Source organism: Lathyrus oleraceus, chromosome 6, assembly GCF_024323335.1.
Source record: "Lathyrus oleraceus cultivar Zhongwan6 chromosome 6, CAAS_Psat_ZW6_1.0, whole genome shotgun sequence".
NCBI classification, from domain to species: Eukaryota; Viridiplantae; Streptophyta; class Magnoliopsida; order Fabales; family Fabaceae; genus Lathyrus; species Lathyrus oleraceus.
The window spans coordinates 218,513,705-218,535,468 of NC_066584.1; the positions used below are offsets into that span (position 1 = coordinate 218,513,705).

Sequence of the window (21,764 nt, forward strand, 5' to 3'; positions counted from 1 at the left end):
GCATTAAGCTCACACTAGCTCCTAAGTCTAGAAAAGCTTTTTCGATGACCTGACTTCCCAAAAGACAAGGAATGGAGAAATTTCCAGGATCTTTATCTTTTTTGGCTAACTTGTTCTTGGAAATAGAATTGCATTCCAAGGGCTTTAGATCGTCTAGTCTACGTTTGTTGGTAAGGATGTCTTTGAGAAACTTTGCATAAGAAGGTATTTGGGCGATGGCTTTTGTGAAAGGGATTTCTACGTGAAGTGTTTCTATAACCTTAATGAATTTCTGATACTAGTTATTGATCTGGGTTTGTTTGAGTCTTTGCGGATATGGTATCGGTGGTTTGTATGGCAGGGGTGGTACATAAGTTTTATCTTTAGGTTCTTCTCCTTTTTCTTGACCTTCCTGTTTTTCAGATTCCTCAGGTTCCTTCACTTTGTCCGTGGGCTTGGTATATTCCTTAGAAGTTTTTGGTTCACTCAATCTTGGGTTTGGTGGCTCATCATAAGTGTTCCCACTTCGTAGGATAATGGCATTGGCTTGCCCTCTCGGGTTCTGTTGAGGTTGTCCAGGGAATTGTCCTCCAGGCGTAGTCTAGGGGGCTTGGTTTAAGGCTACCTGAGAGATATGGATTTCAAGCATCTTAGTATGAGTAACTATTTGGTCAACCTTGGTTCCTAACTAGGTAATCAGTTCGTTAACGTGAATGTTCTGGTTCATGAACTCTTTGTTTTGTTGGGTTCGAGCAGTGATAAAATTTTCCATAATTTTCTCAAGGCTCGGCTTTGGTGGCACAGGTTGCATAGGTTGATTTGGTCTTGGGGCTTGGTAACCTGGTTGTCTCGGAGGTGCAGTATTTTAGATATGGTTATTGTTCTTATAGGAGAAGTTCGGATGATTCCTCCATCCAGGGTTATAGGTATTCGAATATGGGTTCCCTTGGGCGTAATTCACTTGCTCAGAGTTGGTTTCGTTTAATAGACTGCATTCTGCAGATTGGGTTCCCTTGGGCGTAATTCACTTGCTCAGATCAATCCTCCGTTAGAAGAGAAGGAGATGACCAAGATTTTCCTTAAGACCCCGAGTTCCTTTTATTACGAATGAGTGATTGCTATTGCCCCTAGTGATTTTACCGAAATGGTAAACATGGGGATGAGGTTAGAAGAAGGAGTCCGAGAGGGACGTCTGTCTAAGGAAGAGGTGTCATCAAGCAAGAAGTATGGGAGCAGTTTCGCTAGAAAGAAGGAAGGTGAAACCAATGCAGTGTCAGTACGGAGGCAGATGAGGCATCATATCAAAAGAAATCCGCAACCGCGTCAACATCATCACCAACTTTCATCAGTTATTCCAGTATTTTCTAACAATCAATCAATGCCAGTTCAACAACAACGTCAACAACAACTGCAACAAAGAACAAACAACTACAACAACACCAATAATCAACAACAACAACATAATTTCGAGAGGAAGAAGGTCTCTTTTGACCCTATTCCTATGTCATACGCCAAATTGTATCCATCTCTGGTTCTCAAGAACCTCCTCCAACCAAGAAATCCTCCTCAAATTCCAGAACCACTTTTGTGGTGGTATAAGCCCGAACTCCGTTGTGCCTTTCATCAAGGAGCTCCTGGCCATGATATCAAAAACTGCTAACCGTTGAAGTATGAGGTACAGAAGCTTGTAAAGAGTGGGATGGTGTCCTTTAAGGACCGTACGCCGAATGTGAAAGCCAATCCTTTGCCCGCTCATGGTAATTCCTCTGTTAATATGGTAGATGGTTGTCCAAGAAGTTTCCGAGTGTTCGATGTGCAACGTATTTGTCGTTCCTTGGTAGAGATCCATAGGACTTTATGTACAATGAGTGACTGTAAGCATGGCCATGACAATTGTGCGATTTGCAGTGTAAACCCCCGTAGGTGTTCGATCGTCAAGAGAGATATCCAGAAGTTGATGGATGAGAATGTAATCCAGATTCAACAGTCGAGGGATATATATGATGTCAATGTTATAGTACCAATGTTTAAGACCCCGAAGCGGGTGGTGATTCAGTTTGACAGCAGCAGCAGTAACAACGTCAATAGATCGGTATCGTCGTTAGTCATACGGTTAGTGGCCCCCGTCCCGTATGCATCTGATAGAGTTGTTCCTTAAAAATATAATGCTACCATGGTGGAGAACGGTCAAGAGGTTCCATTGCCTACGACCAATTCTATTGTGAACATTGCTGATGTTACGAAGGTGACCCGTAGCGGGCGTGTTTTTGGTCCCGTTTTCCTGAAGGATGTAGAAGATGTTGGTAAGAAAGTTGAGGTACCCGTAGTGAATCCAGTTAGTGCTCCAATGTGTCAGTCTAGCGAGTCCAGCAAATTGAAGCCTAACAATGATGATGAGGTACTAAGATTGATAAAGAAAAGTGAATTTAATATGGTTGAGCAATTGCTCCAGACTCCTTCGAAGATTTCAATATTGTCTTTGCTTATGAATTCTGAAGCACATAGAGAAGCATTGCAAAGAGTGTCAGAGCATGCTTACGTAGAGCATGATGTAATGGTGGATCAATTTGACCACATTGTAACTAACATCACTTCCTGCAATAACTTGAGCTTTTGTGATGAAGAACTTCATGAGGAGGGTAGAAATCACAATTTGGGGCTACACATTTCAATGAATTGTAAGGAGGACGCTCTGTCCATTGTGTTGGTCGATACTGGTTCATCTTTGAATGTACTCCCCAAATCAACTATGTCTAGGTTATCATATTAAGGTGCCCCGATGAGGTATAGCTGCGTGATTGTCATGGCATTTGATGGTTCTCACAAGACTATTATAGGAGAAGTGGACCTTCTAGTGAAGATAGGTCTGAGTGATTTCCAGATTACTTTTCAAGTAATAGATATCCATCCGGCCTATAACTGCTTGTTGGGAAGGCCATGGATCCATGAGGCTGGAGCTGTGATGTCCACATTGCTCAAGAAATTGAAATTTGTGAAGAATGACAAGCTTGTTAATGTGGGTGGAGAGAAAGCACTTCTAGTAATCCATATATCATCTTTGACGTATATGGAAGCTGAGGCGGAGGTAGGAACTCCGTTCCAGGCCTTATCTATTGCTGAAGTGAAGAAAATAGGGGCACCCCTGTCCTCTTTCAAAGATGCACATAAAATTATTGAAGATGGCAGCACAGATTAATGGGGCCGTATTGTGGAGATCGTCGAGAACAAGAGTACAGCTGGATTGGGATTTCAGCAAGGGTCACCTCATGCTAGAACTGAAGATGTGCAATCGAGTTTCCGTAGCAAAGGGTTCATCCATGGTAATGAACAACACTCAACTGCCATAATCGAGGGTGATGAAGAGGAAGACTGCGCAAATTTTGTGACGCATGGAAAGGCTTGTGATAACGCGAAAATACATCGTATATTTTCCTTGATTTACATCCAAAAATCGTACCATTTTCATTTTTATTCTGATTATTCCGTAAGTGTTCGAGTTATTTTTGCAGGTATTTCAATTCACATGCTTAAATGAGCAAAGTATAGAAAAGGAAGGAAAAGAAGAAAAAATAGAAGAAAAACCATAAAATATAAATCTTGTGCAGGTGACGACCGTGACACACCCCGTCACGATCGTCACGCCCTGGGTGTGACGAACGCCACAGGCCCACCACGACCGTCATAAAGGCAAAGGCAGCGTAATGAATTTGTCAACAAAAGTTATCCACACGCCCCATTTTTCGCTCCTCAACCCACTTTCCCGTGAATCTCTCACTCAACCAAGTCACCCTTATTTCTCTCAACTATGAAGACCAAATGGATACTATAAAAGGATGGAAGTTGGAAACCTACGGGGACGTTTGTTTTGGAGCATCCCTGAAGCAAACTCTCAAGTTATTTTCTCTGCATTTTATTTTCCACTGCAATTTTGTTTTCTATTAATTTTCTTCAGCAACACTGTTTTCTTTTACCGCAATTTGTTTACCGTTCCGTTCAGAGCTTTGATTTTTCCCTTCCCTTTCCGTTTTTCGCTTAGCCAAAAGTAGTAGTTTCCTACATTGGGGAACTACTGCAATCTATTTAATTTAGTTTAAGCAATTGTTTCGAAGAAGCAGAATTCTACTGACCTGTGGAGGACTCTGCTCAAGTACTTCAAGATTCGGCATATTCGATTAATCAAAGTTCCAGGTTTTTATGCAATTATTATTATTATTTATTTATTATTAAATAATCATGTTTGCCTTATTGATAATTTGTTTATGTTCGTCTGTGTTTGCATTAATTAACATGTCCGGCTAAACTACCGGTATCGATATGTAAACAATTTAATTAGACAGGATTTAATAATAATTGGTGTAAAATTCTTTTCTCAAATAATATTTTTGGCTGTGGTTTTTAATTTAAATTTAATTAACTTTGTCACGAGAGTGAGAAGCTATTTAATACGGTTTTGCCACAAGAGTTGGAAATTAACTAAGGTTAGAACCGACAATCGCGAGAGCGTGAGGGTCAAACTGGATTGTAAAAACTAGGCATTGATTTTAAAAACAGCGAGAACACTTTAAAAGCAATTAGAGCTTATTTATTTTCAAAAAGTATTTTTAACTTCAAATGGGACAGCGAGAGCGTACATTCTGACTTAAAAGTATAGTCCGAGTCAACAATCACGAGAGTGTGAGATAAAGCCTTTTAAATGAGTATTTTCTACTAAAAGATATTTGATAATTAAAATATACACCGGTAACTTATTGAAACCCTGACGATTAATGTGTTGTATCATAATATCCCTCTATGAATATTCTCTTAAAAATTTAATTTCCTTTAGATTTAATTTTTGTTTAACGAAACCTCTAAAGATCATCTCCTTAGCTAAACATAGTAACATTGATAACATTAGTTTGACCATCGGTCCCTGTGGGTTCGATATCGTTTACAACTAAAACGACTGGACTGTGCACTTGCAATCAAGTACCCGATAGACTATATTTTATATACAGTCACGAGACGTATCCAGTTTTTGGCACCATTGTCGGGGATCTGATTTAGTCAAATAGTTGGATTCTTTCGTTGCGCAGTATAGACTAAGGTAAAACTAATTTCCTTTCTCGGTTGTATGTCAAGTACTCGCTCACAAGGCAAAAACATAACACCACCAATCGCAGAATTAAAGCGTTTCTTATATTTAAGACGCCGAATACTAGACTACCAACGAAGGTACAATATTCCTGATATCTTCTTTCCTACTGCTGAACCAGTTGAAAAACCAACCATGGCTGCAGTGGGACCACATAATCATCCTCTTAAGTTCTACGCTACCCTGTCCCAACAAGAACCTAACAACAGCATTGTTGCCCCTACTATCAATCAAAATGATTTCGAGTTGAAGCCCTCATTATTATCGACTGTCTAACAACATCAATTTGCTGGAAATCCTATGGACGACCCTAATGAACATTTGACCAAGTTTGTGCAGTACGCAGACACTGTGAAAGCGATTGGTGTATCTCAATATGCGATAAGACTACGCCTTTTTCCTTTCTCTATAAGATATAGAGCTTGGGCTAGGTTGCAATCCTTGCCATCCAACTCAGTTACTACATGGGAAGAATTGGAGAACATTTTCTTAGCCCGATATTTTCCGCCAACCAAAACTGCTATGCTGAGAGCCCAAATCAACAGATTTCGACAAAAAGATGCAGAATCTCTCTACGACGCGTGGGAGAGATATAAAGACATGATGAGGATATGTCCACATCATGGTCTCAAAGACTGGGTGATCATTCACACATTTTACAATGGACTTCTGTATAACACAAGACTGACAGTAGACGCTGTCGCAGGCGGTGCAGTTATGAACAAGCCATACAATGAAGCCTATCAACTCATTGAAAACATGGCCCAAAACCATTGCCAATGGGGAGGTGAAAGAACTCCAGTAGAAAAGTCCCAAACAAAAAGTAGAATGTACGAAATTAATAGCCTTGACCACGTCCACGCAAAGGTAGATGCCCTGGTTTAAAAGTTAGACAACTTGACCATACCACCCGCAGCCACCGTGGCTGCCGTAACTCCAAACTACGAGTTATGTGGAATTCCTGGACACACTGCACCAAAATGTCAGATATTAGCAGGAGTCCCCACTGATCAAGTAAATTATGCACAAGGAAATCCTTATTCGAATACCTACAACCCAGGTTTGAAAAACCATCCCAACTTTTCGTACAAGAACAACAACACCTTGTATGCACCTGGCCAAGCACCCACTGTTCCACCTGGATATCAAAAGCCAACTACTAATGCTCCTAACATGCCTAGGAAGTCCAACCTTGAACTAATGATGGAAAGCTTCATAGATAACCAAGCTCAAACAAACAAAGACTTCTTGAACCAAAACATACATACTAGTGAGCAACTTAAACAATTAGCGAGCAAAGTAGACGCCTTAGCCACCCATAACAAAATGCTTGAAACACAGATTTCACAAGTGGCTCAACAACAAGCATCTACTGCTGCTCCCGCTGGCACATTTCCTGGACAACCACAACCTAATCCAAAAGGGCATGCAAATGTCATTATATTGAGAAGTGGAAAAGAACTAGACGGACCCGTAGATCCAAGACTCCAAAATCCTGCCATGTACCAAAAACCTGACAAAACAACAACTGAGAAGGTAAATGAACCGAAGGAGAAGGAAGATAATACCCAAGAGACCGAAGAGAAAGAAAAACCTTATGTGCCTCCACCACCTTGTAAACCACCCATTCTGTATCCTCAAAGACTCGCAAATTCTAAAACTGCAGGGCAATTTAGGAAATTTGTTGGACTTCTGAAGAAACTGAATATTACAATTCCCTTTACAGAAGCCATCACGCAAATTCCCTCATATGCCAAGTTTCTTAAAGAGATCCTATCCAATAAGAAAAAGATTGAGGATAACGAAACAATTATACTTACTGCTGAGTGTATCGCAATAATCCAAAACAACATGCCTCCCAAACTAAAAGACCCAGGTAGTTTCTCCATACCCTGTGTCATTGGAAAGTTCGTCATAGACAAAGCTCTATGCGACTTAGGAGCCAAAATTAGTGTAATGCCCCTATCTATCTATAAAAGGCTCAACATGGGAGAACTAAGACCAACCAAGATGTCTGTTCAACTAGCTGACCGCTCAATCAAATATCATGTTGGTATACTAGAGAATGTCCCAGTACGTGTAGGACAATTCTACATTCCTACAGACTTCATAATCATGGACATCAAAGAAGATGCCACTGCACCTATTATATTAGGAAGTCCATTCTTAGCCACCGCCGGAGCCGTAATAGACGTGAAAAGAGGTAAGCTAACATTCGAAGTTGGAGAAGAAAAAGTTGAATTCATCTTGACACAATTCTTACAAGCGCCAACTATAGACGATACATGTTATCTACTTGATGTCATAGACGACTGCGTAAGAGAGATGGAGAGGAAAGAAACCACATATTATGATATAATAAAAATCCAAATCCCTCCAATCTTTGAAGATGATAATTGGTGTGAACCATACCAAAATGATAGTCTAAGTGAATGCTTAGCACTTACACCCAATCACATGCCATGCCCGAAGAAACTAGACCTAGAATTAAAAACATTACCAAAGAACCTAAGATATGAATTCCTAGACACTGAACTCAAAAGACCAGTAATAGTCAACGCAGACTTATGACAAATTGAAACTGAAAAGTTACTAGATGTCTTAAGAAAATATCCAACTGCGTTAGGCTACAGCATCACCGACCTAAAAGGAATAAGTCCTTCTATCTGTATGCATCACATTATGCTAGAGGAAGATTGTAAAACCTCTAGAGAACACCAGAGAAGGATTAACCCAATCTTAAGGATTGTAGTTAAGGATGAAGTAAAGAAGTTATTAGATGCAAGAATCAGATACCCGATCTCCGATAGTCAATGGGTTAGCCTCGTTCATGTAGTACCCAAGAAAGGGGGTGTTACAGTTGTTAAGAACGAGAAGGGCGAATCTATAACACAAAGAGTTGTGACCGGAAGTAGAATGTGCATCGATTATAGGAAACTAAACAAAGCCAATCGAAAGGATCATTTTCCTCTTCCTTCCATTGATAAAATGCCTGAACGATTGGCTAAGCATTCCCACTTTTGCTATCTAGACGGTTATTCAGGATTCTTTCAAATTCCTATCCATCCTGACGACCAAGAGAAAACAACCTTCACATGCCCTTATGGTACATTTGCTTATCGAGGAATGCCATTTGGACTATGCAACGCCCCCGCAACATTCCAAAGATGCATGATGTCAATCTTCGTTGACTTTATAGATGACATTTTGGAAGTCTTTATGGACGATTTTTCTGTTTGTGGGCAGAGCTTCGAAGGATGTTTATCAAACCTTGAAATGGTACTTGAAAGATGCGTAAAGGTGAATCTCGTCTTGAATCGGGAGAAATGCCATTTCATGGTCCAACAAGGAATCGTGTTAGGACACGTAGTATCTGATAAAGGAATTGAAGTAGACAAAGCTAAGATCGAAATCATAGAGAATCTTCAACCTCCGAAAATCGTACGAGAAATCCGAAGCTTCTTAGGACACGCCGGTTTCTACCGATGCTTTATCAAGGATTTCTCAAAAATTACCAAACCACTGATTGGTTTATTAATGAAAGACGCTGACTTTATCTTTGATGAGAAATGTTTAACAACGTTTGAACAATTAAAAACATCTTTAATCACCGCACCTATCATGCAACCACCTGACTGGAGATTACCATTCGAAATCATGTGTGATGCGAGTGACTATGTCGTAGGTCCAGTGCTAGGACAAAGGAAGGATAAAATACTTCATGCGATCTACTACACAAGTAGAACATTAGATCCTGCCCAAATGAACTACGCTACCACTGAAAAGGAACTCCTAGCCGTTGTGTTCGCTTTAGACAAATTTTGTTCTTACTTAGTAGGAGCGAAAATCATCATCTATACTGATCACGCTGCTATTAGATACTTGCTAAGTAAGAAGGATTCCAAACCAAGACTCTTAAGATGGATCCTACTCTTACAAGAATTTTACTTAGAAATAAAAGATAAGAAGGGTATTGAGAATGCAGTAGCAGACTATTTATCACGAATCGAAGGGAATAAGCCTGAACAAATTCCAATCAATGATGATTTCCCTTACAAACGACTTATAGCCCAAGTGGAAAGCGACATGTCTGAACTAACCTTAAATGATACTGAAATAGAAGAATCAGTGGAAGAAATTCATACGAATATAACTCTGCCATGGTATGTTGATTTCGTCGACTACCTAGCTGTTGGAGCACTTCCACCGGACCTATCATACCAACAAAAGAAGAAATTCTTTCATGATCTAAAACAGTACTACTGGGATGAACCTCTGCTTTTCAAGAGAGGTGCTGGCGGTATTTTTCGTCGATGTGTTCCTGAGGATGAAATAGACGATATAATCTCTTATTGCCATTCCACTCCCTATGGTGGGCACGCAAGCACTTCAAAAACATGTGCCAAGATCTTACAATCTAGCCTCTTTTGGCCTACTCTATGGAAAGATGTCCATAATACGGTTATAAATTGCGACCGGTGCCAACGCACTGGTAACGTTTCGAGACGCGACGAAATGCCACAAATAGACATCTTAGAAGTGGAAGTCTTTGATGTGTGGGGGATTGACTTCATGGGACCATTCCCGTCTTCTTTTTGTAATAAGTACATCCTCGTAGCTGTCGATTACGTTTCAAAATGGATCAAGGTTGTAGCTTCTCCGACAAATGACACACGAGTAGTGATTAAGCTGTTCAAGAACGTAATCTTTCCTAGAATCGGGGTGCCAAAACTAGTAGTTAGTGACGGTGGCTCCCATTTCATATCAAATATCTTTGGCAAACTTCTTCTGAAGTATGGAGTCCGACACCGTGTAGCAACACCGTATCACCCACAAACCAGTGGGCAAGTCGGAGTTTCGAATAGAGAGAAAAAACAAATTCTAGAAAAGACTGTTGGAATATCTAGAAATGACTGGTCATCTAAACTAAATGAAGCTCTGTGGGCATATAAGACAGCCTACAAGACCCCAATACGGACCACACCCTTTAAATTAGTTTATGGTAAATCATGTCATCTCTCCGTGGAGTTAGAACACAAAGCTTATTAGGCAATTAAGACCCTAAATCTAAATTATACTTCCGCAGGCGAGAAGCGAATTTTAGACATTCACGAATTGGAAGAACTTAGACTAGATGCCTATGAGAATGCCAAGATATACAAAGAACAAACCAAAAAATGGCACGATAAACGTATATCTAGGAAAGAGTTTAATGTCGGCGACATAGTGCTACTATTTAATTCAAGACTTAAGCTTTTTTTGGGAAAACTTAAATCTAGGTGGTCAGGCCCTTTCGAAATTACAAAAGTTTTTAAAAGCGGTGCGATAGAAATCAAGGGTAGAAATAGTGAACCATTCATGGTAAACGGGCAGCGATTAAAACAATATCATAATATTGACAATAGAGACTATTCAAATAGTCTAAGACTTATAAAGCTGCCCGCTCAACCCCAAAACTAATATATCGCAACATTACTATCGAACTTACGACATTAAACAAAGTGCTTAGTGGGAGACAACCCGCCTCTTTTTAATTTGTTATTGATTTTGTTATTTTTATGTTTTGCATTTTAAGCGTTTTCCTTCTTTGACTATTACTTTTATTTTGCTCCCTTTCCTTGATTCTATGCAGTAATGTACTGGTTGTTTCTCGTTACTAACTTAGAAATATTGGATACTGATTAACAGGCGAATTTATAACTAGTTAGTAACTAACTTTCATCATGCAATGAGTAAATACAGTTTTCCGAGGCAGAGTTCAGAGAAGGCGTTATGATTATTTAGACCAAACTCAAATAGTGCGAATACTTGGTTTTTGACATGGAGATGGAGTTCACTGCTGTATCCCTGACAGATGGTTAGAAATAGCATATGGAGTGTGGCACAGCCTTACCAACGTGAACGTCACAAGCTGGGATGCACTCAACGCAACATACATTCACAACCCGGCTATCAGATATTTCCACCGAGTCTTAGGACACACGGTCTTCGGAAGAGTAAACAACCACAAGGTAAACTCTAAGGAGCTTTTCTTCCTTCACTGTGTGTTCACTTCGGTGGCATTCAATGCCACCCCGTTCTTGTTGGCCAACATCCAGGTTGCCTGCATGAGAGGCAACACGACATTCTGTTTTGGAGGAATTATCACCTCCATAGCATTAGGCCTGAATCTGGGGGATAGGCTCACCAACTTACCTGCCTTGTCGGCCGAGTTCCTCAATATCGACTATTGCATCTCCTCGCACCTCATCAAGATCAGAGACGATGGGAGATACCACCCTGTGGTTCGGAACAAGATAGTTTGCTGCATCATTATGCCTAATAGGAATCGTATAGATCCGTAGAATATGGCAAATTGGATTTTCGATTTGAATGCTCCTGAGCCCAATGAAGAAGATCCTAATGATAATGGAGCCGATGAAATTGAAGAAGAGTTGGATCAACAGGTGCCACAACCACCTCTTGAGCATGCTGCAGAGACATCTTCCTGAAGCCAACGAAGAAATGAGTGCCGACCCGCCACCATGGAAGACATCTATGCTGAGAAGTTGCGACATAACTAGAGGATGGAAGAGCGCCAAACGAAAATGATGCAAGCGATCCAGCAAATACAGAGAGATCAACATGACTATGCAAACTGGCATGACCAAGGGATGGCGGAACTATCCAAAGAGATGAGTGCCTTGACACATCGTGTTGATGCCATCCAGGAATACACTCAGCATGTGGTGTTGGACCCTACCCAACATGGTAGAAATGAACGTGCACGAGCAAGAGTTAGAGCACGCAGAGCCCAACATCCTGGCGAAGAGTAGCGATCCTCCTGTTTCTCCCTTTTTATCACTTTATTTTGTCGCATTAAGGACAATACTTTGTTTAAGTGTGGGAGGGAATCCTTGTCTTTCCTTCATTTGTTTCTATTTTTAGCCATAACAAAAATTTTGTCTTTCGTTTATTTGTTCCTATCTAATCGTTCAATTATTTCTATCTAATTTTCCATAACAAATTTTTTTGTTTTTATGTTAAATGCATACCCTACGAGTATATAGGTTATCTTACATAGGTTATGTTAGGAAGCTTAGAAAAATCTAACAAGATTGGTATCGTCCTGACACCTTAGATCTCTCACTTTTGCGAGATCAATTTGAATACCCATTATATCGATACCTTAAGTCTCCGTTCTAGATTTAACCCCTAGTAATTTATACTAGCAGTCAACACCGTCTTAAACATAAACCATGTGAAGAGCCGATGAATATAAGTGATTGTTGCCTACGAAATAAGAAGATCCTTCATACTTTTGCTATCGAGAAATTGAAAATGCACCATACAAACAGTTGCAAGATATACAAAAGGAAAGAAAAACTTGTTATCGGTTGGTTCAGAGGTACCTGGTACTGGACTCGGTATGGAGAACTACCGTTTGATCCCCCACAACCTTCAAATGAGATATATAAAGGGGTACCACACTAGTGTACCAGACCCCGTGCTAAAAAAAGGATCAAAGCCACTAACCGGCTACTTTACTAAGTGTGTGTAAATGCAAAAGGCTTAATGTGATTGCGCTAGAATGAAACTGGGTGAAATAGGAATGAGAAGCATTAGGTTGAGCTATAATAACATGATTCGAACTGGTTTGTACAAAATAGAGATTTGTGTTAATGCTTATTTCTTGTGTCGTCACTGTATCTTTAGTGTTTTACTTGAGTATCTGTCATTCTAACGGAATACCTAACAACCATGTACGAATTGGAAATGTGTCATGTATTCGCATTTAACTAGTGTTTCTAATTTTATACTGACTATTTGCTTGAGGACAAGCAAAGATTCAAGTATAGGGGAATTTGATAACACAAAAATATATCATATATTTGCCTTGATTTACATTCAAAAATCGTACCATTTTCATTTATATTCTGATTATTTTGCAAGTGTTCGAGTTAGTTTTGCAGGTATTTCAATTCACATGCTTAAATGAGCAAATTATAGAAAAGGAAGGAAAAGAAGAAGAAACAGAAGAGAAACAACAGAAAAACCAGAAAATATAAATCTTATGCACGTGACGACCGTCACACACCCCGTCACGATCGTTAAGCCCCGATGGGTGTGACGAACGCCACGGGCCCACCACGACCGTCACCAACCCAAAGGCAGCGTAATGAATTTGTCAACAGAAATGATCCACACGCCCCATTTTTCGCTCCTTAACCCATTTTCCCGTGAATCTCTCACTCAACCAAGTCACCCTTATTTCTCTCAATTATGAAGACCAAATGGATACTATAAAAGGATGAAAGTTGGAAACCTACGGGGACGTTTGTTTTGGAGCCTCCCTGAAGCAAAATCTCAAGCTATTTTCTCTGCATTTTATTTTCCACTGCAATTTTTGTTTTCTATTAATTGTCTTCAGCAACACTATTTTCTTTTATCGCAATTTGTTTACCGTTCCGTTCAGAGCTTTGATTTTTCCCTTCCCTTTCCGTTTTTCGCTTAGCCAAAAGTAGTAGTTTCCTACATTGGGGAACTACTGCAATATATTTAATTTAGTTTAAGCAATTGTTTCAAAGAAGAAGAATCCTACCGACCTGTGGAGGACTGCTCAAGTACTTCAAGATTCGACATATTCGATTAATCAAAGTTCCAGGTTTTTATTCAATTATTATTATTATTCCTTTATTATTATATAATCATGTTTTCCTTATTGCTAATTTATTTATGTTCGTCTGTTTTTGCATTAATTAACATGTCCGGCTAAACTACCGGTATCGGTATATAAACAATTTAATTAGACGGGATTTAATAATAATTGGTGTAAAATTCTTTTCTCAAATAATCTTTTTGGCTGTGGTTTTTAATTTAAATTTAATTAACTTTGTCATGAGAGTGAGAAGCTATTTAATACGGTTTTGCCACGAGAGTGGGAAATTAACTAAGGTTAGAACCGACAATCGCGAGAGCGTGAGGGTTGAACTGGATAGTAAAAACTAGGCATTGATTTTAAAAACAACGAGAGCACTTTAAAAGCAATTAGAACTTATTTATTTTCAAAAAGTATTTTTAACTTCAAATGGGATAGCGAGAGCGTACATTCTGACTTAAAAGTATAGTCTGAGTCAACAATCACGAGAGTGTGAGATAAAGCCTTTTAAATGAGTATTTTCTACTAAAAGATATTTGGTAATTAAAATATACACCGGTGACTTATCGAAACCCTGACGACTAATGCGTTGCATAATGATATCCCTCTATTAATATTCTCTTAAAAACTTAATTTTCTTTAGATTTAATTTTTGTTCAACCAAACCTCTAAAGATCACCTCCTTAGCTAAACATAGTAACATCGATAGCATTAGTTTGACCATCGGTCCCTGTGGGTTCGATATCTTTTAAAACTAAAATGACTGGACTGTGCACTTGCAGTCAAGTACCCGATAAACTATATTTTATATACAGTCACGAGACGTATCAGCTTGGAACAATTGGGTTGTTGTTGATGTTCCCGTTATTGTCCATCACTCTAAGTAATTTATTTTTTCCATCATTTTAAGAAAAATCCTTCTCCTATGCCTAAGGGTGAAGTGAACATTGTTGGGCATTTCTCGATTATCATTAATAAAATGCAATTCTATTCATCCACATATATGATGTTTTTATTTTTACTTTTTGCTTTTCTGAAAATGGTAATCACAAAAAACATAAATAAATAAATAATAATTATGCATCTGCATAATATTTGGTTACAATTCAATTCTCTAAAATCAGAATATCAAATCATTATGCATGTTGGTTTCTAAACCCATTGAATACAATGATCCTACTCCTTCTTCAAAATTTGAATTCCCTATGTTTGAGGCTAAGGAAGAAAGTGATGAAGAAGTATCTGATGAATTTTCTCGTCTACTTGAGCATGAGCAAAAATCCATTCAGCCATTCGAAGAACAAATTGAGTTAGTCAACTTGGGTTCCGAAGATGATGTGAAGGAAGTCAAGATTGGGTCTCAACTGTGTCCATAGATTAAGAAGGGGTTGATCGATCTTCTTCGAGAGTATTCAGATGTGTTTGCCTTATCCTATCAAAACATGTCTGGTTTGGATTCTGAGATTGTGGAGCATAGATTGCCGTTGAAGCCAAAATGCCCGCTAGTCAAGTAGAAGTTGAGGAGGACTCATCCTGATATGGCAGTAAAGATCAAAGAAGAAGTGCAAAAGCATATTGATGTCGATTTCCTTGTTACCGTTGAGTATCCGCAATGGGTGGCCAATATTGTGCTTGTTCCTAAGAAGGACGGAAAAGTCCGTATGTGTGTTGATTATAGAGATTTAAACAAAGCTAGTCAGAAAGATGATTTTCCTCTGCCACACATTAATATGTTGGTAGATAATACAGCTAAATTCAAAGTCTTTTCGTTTATGGACGAATTTTCCAGTTATAATCAGATCAGGATGGCACCTGAGGATATGGAGAAGACAACATTCATTACACCCTGGGGAACATTCTATTATAGAGTGATGCCTTTCAGTCTAAAGAATGCTGGTGCAACTTACCAGAGAGGTATGACCACTCTTTTTCATGATATGATACATAAAGAGATTGAAGTATATGTTGATGATATGATTGCTAAATCAAGTGATGAATAAGAACATGTTAAGCATTTGTTGAAGCTATTCCAGCGTTTGAGGAAGTACAAACTCCACTTGAATCCAAATAAGTGTACTTTTGGTGTTCGTTCTGGTAAGTTGTTGGGCTTTATTGCCAGTGAGAAAGATATTGAAGTTGATTCTACCAAGGTCAAAGTAATACAAGAGATGCCTGCGCCCAAAACTGAGAAGCAAGTCAGAGGTTTTCTTGGCCGCTTGAACTATATTTCAAGATTTATATCGCATATGACTTCCATATGTGCGCCTATATTCAAGCTTCTTCGGAAAGATCAGTCTTGTGATTGGACCGAAGACAGCTAGAAAGCTTTTGATAGTATCAAAGATTATTTGTTTGAGCCTCCGATTCTATCTCCACTTGTTGAAGGAAGACCGTTGATCATGTATCTGACTGTGCTTGAAGAAAGTATGGGTTGTGTTCTGGGTCAGCAAGATGAAACTGGAAAGAAGGAATATGCTATTTACTACCTCAGTAAGAAGTTCTCTGAATGTGAGATTTGGTATTCTATGCTAAAAAAGACTTGTTGCGCATTGGCTTGGGCTGCTAAGCATCTGCGCTAGTATATGTTGAATCATACCACTTGGTTGATATCCAAAATGGATCCAATCATGTATATTTTTGAGAAGCCTGCTTTAACTGGGAGGATTTTCCGTTGGCGAATGTTGTTATCAGAGTAGGATATTGAATACCGATCTCAAAAAGCGATCAAAGGTAGTATCTTGGTTGACCATTTGGCTCACCAACCGATTGAAGATTATCATTCAGTATAGTATGATTTTCCTGATGAAGAGATCTTGTACTTGAAAATGAAAGATTGTAATGAACCATTGCTTGAGGAAGGGCCAGAACCTGGTTCCCGTTGGGGCATAGTATTTGATGGAGCTGTTAATCAGTATGGTGATGGCATTGGGACAGTGATTATTACTCCTCAAAGCACTCATTTTCCGTTTACAGCTAGATTGACTTTCAAGTGTATGAATAACATGGATGAGTATGAAGCTTGCATTATAGGGATTGAAGAGGCCATTGATCTTAGAATCAAGTATCTTAACGTCTATGGAGATTCAACTTTGGCTGTGAATCAGATCAAAGGTGAATGGGAGACAAATCAACCCGGTTTGATACCATATAGAGATTATGCGAGGAGGATTTCAACTTTCTTTACAAAGGTTGAGTTTCATCATATCCCTCGAGATGAAAACTGGATGGCAGATGCTCTCGCAAAGTTGGCTTCTACGATTGTGGGTTGAAGCGACATCGTATGCGAATGTAACCAAGCAAGTTGTTTTAAGGTTTATCAAGAATCATTACTGTTAATGGATCTAACTTGAATACTAACATGGTGGAAGCTCTTTGCAAAGACTTCAAAATTACACATCATGATTCTTCTCCCTACAGACCCAAGATGAACGGGGTTATTGAAGCTGCGAACAAGAACATTAAGAAGATAATCCAGAAGATGGTTATGACGTACAAAGATTGGCATGAGATGTTCCCATTTGCTTTACACGGGTACCGAACATCCATCCGCACTTCAACAGGGGGCAACCCCTTTCTCACTTGTCTATGGCATTGAAGTTGTGCTCCCAGTAGAGGTTGAGATCCCATCATTGCATGTTTTGATGGAAGCCAAGTTGACAGAAGCTGAATGGTGTCAAACCAGATATGACCAGCTGAATTTGATTGAAGAGAAGAGATTAACTGCCATGTGTCATGGTCAACTATATCAGCAGAGAATGAAGAAAGCTTTTGATAAGAAGGTCAGACCTCGCGTGTTCAGAGAATGCGACCTTGTGCTCAAGAAGATTTTATCTTTCAAACCAGATGCTAGGGGAACATAGACTCCTAATTATGAAGGCCCATATGTTGTTAAGAGAGACTTTTCAGGCGGTGCTTTGATTCTTACAACTATGGATGATGAAGAGTTCACGCGTCATGTGAACGATGATGCAGTTAAGAAATACTTCGCCTAAGAAGAAAAGAATAGCTCGCTAAGTTGAAAACCCGAAAGGGCAGCTTAGGCAAAAAAATGAGCGTCTCGGTGGATTGAAAACCTGAAAGGGAGATCCAGGCAAAAATTAGAGACATAAAATAGAAAAATTTATCCCGATGAATTGAGTACCCCACCTTGGGGCAGTTTATGCAAAAATTAGGGATCATGGCAAGTAACTGCATTCGATTGACCTTTAATTTTTAAGACATTCTTGAGCACGTCATTGAGTTCTGATTCGTCGTTCTCAACTGAAGCTAAAGAGCACAGTGGATATCAAAATTGGTAGAAGGATCAGTGATCATTGTATTCAATATAGCCCTTTTCCATGTAAATTACCATTTTTCAACTTTTGTAAAGATCTGTGGAGTCTTGTCATTTACAGACTACCCTTCTATTAAATAAAGTTGAGCTTTTTATCCAATTGTTTCTACTCTTATTTATTCAGCTAAATAGAATTGAATTTTATTATGATCATTTTGAAATTAAATTGTAAAAAAAATCAAAATCATGTTTTTCTTAAAATAATAAAAGCAATTACTTTTAAAAGCAATCGATTCCATTAAAGGAACATCAACAGCAATCTGAGAAAAGGTAAGTCCTAAAATGCGAAGCATTGTTGGTTTTCCCCAAGAAGTTGGTTCGGTCATCTTTTCCGAACAGCAACCCTACATCTTCAGCTGAGTTTTATTGGTTTCCCCAACTGAGTTTGTAATCGCCTCCATCGGGTTGAAGGAACGTTATCTCAATGGTTTGCATATATTCATGACAAATTATGTTTCCCCTCAGGTCGCCAGCAGAGTTATCTCTAATCCCCGTCAACACTGATTTTTGAGCAATATTTTTGGTCCTCTGCAAGGTTATATCCCATTTTATATGGTGTTGACCTAAAATTCCTTACAGGGTTGATGAAGCAGATCCTCAGCAATTTGTCCTCTTTCCCTAGCCATGATCAAGCCCTCGAGACAGATGATTCCTGTTCATCCTTAGCAACTCTTTTTCTCCAGTAGATGCCTCCATCCTGTTGAGATTGGTTGAGTGTTATAACGATGATTCAGATCATTGACATTTGTATCCTTGTGGTTATTTTGTCAGCATAATCATCATATATACATATACATATACATATAAATATACATATACATATACATATACATATACATATACATATACATATACATATACATATACATATACATATACATATACATATACATATACATATACATATACATATACATTCATAGATTTCATTATTGAATTATTATTGCATTTTGTGATTCATTTTTTTCCGATCCTCTGCTATGGTGGTATCCTTTCCCCCACGCAGATTTGGTGTGTCTGTCCTCCCTCAATTGTAGAGTGTCATCCCCTTAAACAGAAAGAATTTAACCTTTCTCATTCCCCATTGAGTTATTTCCTCGTGGATGATCATTATTTCAGCTTCCTTCCCAATTGATTATCTGGATGGAACCACTCCCCCTGAGTTATATCCTCATTGGGTTGAGTCCTTAATTGACCTTTTCTTTTTAGATCTTGCCTAGATAGATACCTTGGTCCCTCGAGAGTCTATTACCCAGTAAATGGTAATATTCTTCTCGATGTGCGAGTACTTTACTTTTGCCCAATATCTGGTAAAAGTAATCTACTTCATTTATTTCTCCCCAGCGGATTCATTTTCACGTTTCCCAGGAAATTTATCCTTGATATGTTCATCCTAACCGATGACGAATATTCTTTCTCTTTTGAGTCTATCCTTGATATGTTCATCTTGACCGATGACGGATATTCTCGTTTTGGTATTCTGCCCAGTAAAAGGTAGTTGTAATCCCTATTTCATTCCCCAAAGGGTTAATCCTTGATATGTTCATCCTAACCGATGACTGATTTCCTCGTCTTTGTGGTCTTCTGCCAAATAACCGGTAGTTGTAAATCCTGCTTCCCCTTTTGTGGAGTCTATCCTTGATATGTTCATCCTAACCGGTGACAGATATTCTCTTTTCGGTATTTTATCCAGTAACTGATAGATGTAATTCCTATTCCTTCCATCGGAGTCTATCCTTGATATGTTCATCCTAACTGGTGACATATATTCTCTTTTCGGTATTCTATCCGGTATCCGATAGATGTAATTCATGCTTTTCCCGGTAGTATATCCTTGATATATTCATCTTAAATGATGACATATATTCTTCCCTTTGATTCTATCCTTGATATGTTCGCTTTAACTAGTGACAAATATTCTATTTCTTTGCGGTCTTCTGCCCAGTAACCGGTAGTTGTAAATCCTATTTAGCTTATCCCCAACAGGTTATTCTTACATAGTAACTGGTAATGAATACACCTTTTGTTGCCCTCAGTGAGTCATCCTTGATATGTTTACCCTGACCAATAACAGATGTCCCCTCTGTCAGATTATGTTATCTCCTTGCCCAGTGACCGATAATGGATAATATACTTCTGTTACTCCTGCGTCAGAGATCTTTTCTTCCCTAGTTGAGTCCGAGTGCATATTTCCTCAGTGAAATCACCATTTCCTGTTTGGTTCAGGGATTTCAGCTTTGTTCTGATTTACCTGTTTCCCCTGCAGATTTTCCCTTTTATTCCCGGCTGAGTCTTTCCATTGATTTATTTTCATGGAATCCCTCATGCCCCCCGATAGTTTTAAGTCGTAGCCTGGCCTACACGCAACCTTTTGACCCCCCCCCCTAGAGTCTCTGTCTCCCCAGTGAATTTTCTTACGAAATACATTATACTCCTGTGGACTTTCAGTCTTTCTAGATTTCGTTTCCTTTGTGGCAATAATTTCCCCACAAAGATTATTTTAACATTCATATCATATGCATCATGAGATCTCTTAGGGACCAAAATTTCTTTCTAGATGTTGTTATTTACGTCCATTCTACTGAGTCGATATGAAGATTTTAACCTTCATCTTCTCAGCTAGGACATCCTTAAATAGGGGTAGCTGTAAGATCCCAATTTTGACCCTAAGATCCCTTATGCCATCTCATAATATGCATTGGCATTGGGACCACACTTTGGCATTCTCCTTATCCTTCATTCATTGGGTTTGCATTGTGAGAGGTCACCAATGACTTTAGATTGTATCATAATTTATTTTTCTTTATTTACTAACCAAAATACCAAAAATATGTCAATGTATAGTTTGTTGCTTTTGTAGGTAGTATGTATGCTCACCTATGCTATATCAAGCTCATATCCAGGGTTTGAGACCCTCAATGCAAGGAGATAAATCAAGAAATGGTTCACATTGGCTCTAAGTATCATATATGGATCCCCATGATCTTCACATGTTATTTTGATTAAGAAATCATCAAGAGTTTGGAGCTTGTTTTCCTTGGAAACCCTAATTCATGTGGGTATCTTATGTGACTTCTTCAACAAGTTTCTTTAACAATTGATCAAATATCTCAAGGGATACTTAAAATTAAATCATATTATGCATATATGATCCTCCATGATCCCCAAAGGTCAAGATAATATCAAGCTAGCAAGTTGGTTCATGGTGGTTGACCAGAGAAAGTCAATTGGTCAAAACTAGGGTTCCCTAGACCTTATCTCCTACACATTTTGTCATATGAAAATGATTCCAAGAAAAAAGTTACTCTAAATGACATTACAAACAACTTTCATGTTGAGGTAAAGATCTAGTTTTGCTTGGAAATTCATTTTATTAATGCAAGATTATATGTCATTTTGTCTAAACCCTAGTTTGGAGGTCAACTTCCCAAGACCATAACTTGCTCGATTTTTATGATATGAAAGCCATTAAAATTGAATGATCAAATTCAAGATGTCTAACTCAACTTTTATGTTTGGAGTAAGTAAAAATTCAACTTGAAAATGCATATGCCAAGAGGAAACATTATAGGTCATTTTGGGTCATTACCATTGAACAAGTGATTTTCCTCAAATTCTAAAATGCATAACTCATTCATTCCAAATCCAAATGAGGTCACATTTGTGACCAAATTGAATAG

The 21,764-nt window shown here is 38.7% G+C and overlaps 1 non-coding gene across 1 annotated transcript; it reads right to left on the reverse strand.

The window, feature by feature from the left end:
* Positions 1-5,635: 5,635 nt before the first annotated feature.
* Positions 5,636-5,742, reverse strand: LOC127098733 (small nucleolar RNA R71). The gene has a single exon (XR_007793433.1). It is a non-coding gene; the product is annotated as a small nucleolar RNA R71 (small nucleolar RNA).
* Between the last annotated feature and the right edge of the window lie 16,022 nt (positions 5,743-21,764).